This window comes from Filicampus tigris, unplaced genomic scaffold (genome assembly GCF_054856515.1).
Source record: "Filicampus tigris isolate MCC_2025a unplaced genomic scaffold, RoL_Ftig_1.0 HiC_scaffold_40, whole genome shotgun sequence".
Taxonomy (NCBI): Eukaryota; Metazoa; Chordata; class Actinopteri; order Syngnathiformes; family Syngnathidae; genus Filicampus; species Filicampus tigris.
In genome coordinates, this window is record NW_028233421.1 from 62,501 (window position 1) to 65,000 (window position 2,500).

Here is a 2,500-nt window from a genome sequence, read left to right on the forward strand (position 1 = left end):
GGCCTCCTCGCGGGAAGCCCCGCCGCCGCCGCGCTAGGGGAAAGGGTTTGAGAAACGATGCGTTAGCCGGAAGGCCCGCCGGCAAGGCGACCGTCCCGCTGCTGGGGCGGGGAGGGGCCGCGGACGAGCGGCGGGCTCCGTGGTAGGACTGCTGAGATCGGTGGGTCGCCTCGGCCTCGCTGCCGTACGGTCGCGCCGGGGTTGGCCGCGGGCCAAGCTCGCGAAGTAGCCCCGGCGCTGGAGAGCGACCCGCTGGCCGGAGGAACCGTCCGCCCGAGCGACCGGCGCGAGGCCGGTGCCGGCGGGGGCCCTCCGATGGCGGGTCATGGTTGCCGATCGGTCGGTGGGGGAATGGAGGTGCGGTGCGTGGTGAGGAGCTCCGGGCGGGGTGGGCCTTCGCCCGGCCCGCGGAGTCCGATTGAGCGCCGCCCGGGTCGGGCGGGCCCGCTCCGTTGAGCGCACGGAGGTTGAGATAGAAAATATTGCAACACGCGGAGCTCCAGGAAGGGGGGCCCTCGCCCGGCCCGCGGAGTCCGATTGAACACCCCCCAGGTCGGGCGGGCTCGCTCTGTTGAGCGCACGGAGGTTGACATAGAAAATATTGCAACACGCGGAGCTCCAGGCGGGGGGGGCCCTCGCCCGGCCCGCGGAGTCCGATTGAACACCCCCCAGGTCGGGCGGGCTCGCTCTGTTGAGCGCACGGAGGTTGAGATAGAAAATATTGCAACACGCGGTGCTCCAGGCGGGGGGGGCCCTCGCCCGGCCCGCGGAGTCCGATTGAACACCCCCCAGGTCGGGCAGGCTCGCTCTGTTGAGCGCATGGAGGTTGACATAGAAAATAATCCAACACGCGGAGCTCCAGGCGGGGGGGCCCTCGCCCGGCCCGCGGAGTCCGATTGAACACCCCCCAGGTCGGGCAGGCTCGCTCTGTTGAGCGCATGGAGGTTGACATAGAAAATAATCCAACACGTGGAGCTCCAGGCGGGGGGGCCCTCGCCCGGCCCGCGGAGTCCGATTGAACACCCCCCAGGTCGGGCAGGCTCGCTCTGTTGAGCGCATGGAGGTTGACATAGAAAATAATCCAACACGCGGAGCTCCAGGCGGGGGGGCCCTCGCCCGGCCCGCGGAGTCCGATTGAACACCCCCCAGGTCGGGCAGGCTCGCTCTGTTGAGCGCATGGAGGTTGACATAGAAAATAATCCAACACGTGGAGCTCCAGGCGGGGGGGCCCTCGCCCGGCCCGCGGAGTCCGATTGAACACCCCCCAGGTCGGGCAGGCTCGCTCTGTTGAGCGCATGGAGGTTGACATAGAAAATAATCCAACACGTGGAGCTCCAGGCGGGGGGGCCCTCGCCCGGCCCGCGGAGTCCGATTGAACACCCCCCAGGTCGGGCAGGCTCGCTCTGTTGAGCGCATGGAGGTTGACATAGAAAATAATCCAACACGTGGAGCTCCAGGCGGGGGGGCCCTCGCCCGGCCCGCGGAGTCCGATTGAACACCCCCCAGGTCGGGCAGGCTCGCTCTGTTGAGCGCATGGAGGTTGACATAGAAAATAATCCAACACGTGGAGCTCCAGGCGGGGGGGCCCTCTCCCCCCCCGGTGAGTCCGCTCACAGTGCCCCTATGTCGGGCAGGCTCATTGCAATGTGCGCATGGAGGTTGACTTAGAAAATATTTGAGAGTGACATGAGCTCCAGGCAGACACCGACTCATCGCCCGTGGGGTGTCCGACGAGCCCTCACCAATCTTGGATTAATGTTTGGCGAGGCTCCCCTGATCAGCTCTGGAGGTGGCAAGTTCTGAAAAAGTGGTTTCTGAAAATGTGCCCCTTGTATTTTGTGAAACCAGGGGTAACCTAGCGAGTAGGCAAACTCATCCCCTGACTGGGGGGATCAACTTTTACCTACTACAGCGCCCCTAATGGCCAAAAGTGGTACTGCTCCCCCTGGTAGCCTAACCCATTGAAATGAATGGGAAAAATTAATTTAGGCTACCAGGGCTTTGGGCTACCAGGGCTTTGGGCTACCAGGGCTTTGGGCTACCAGGGCTTTTTGCTACCAGGGCTGTGGGCTACCAGGGCTTTGGGCTACCAGGGCTGAGGGCTACCAGGGCTATTATAGGCGGCCACCACTGCACTAGTGGCAGCCCGGGGAAGGTGCCTGTTGCTCGGATATGCTTTTACGCACGTCGGCCTCTGCGCCCTGGAGCTTTTTTATGCTACCAGGGCTATTATAGGCGGCCACCACTGCACTAGTGGCAGCCCGGGGAAGGTGCCTGTTGCTCGGATATGCTTTTACGCACGTCGGCCTCTGCGCCCTGGAGCTTTTTTATGCTACCAGGGCTATTATAGGCGGCCACCACTGCACTAGTGGCAGCCCGGGGAAGGTGCCTGTTGCTCGGATATGCTTTTACGCACGTCGGCCTCTGCGCCCTGGAGCTTTTTTATGCTACCAGGGCTATTATAGGCGGCCACCACTGCACTAGTGGCAGCCCGGGGAAG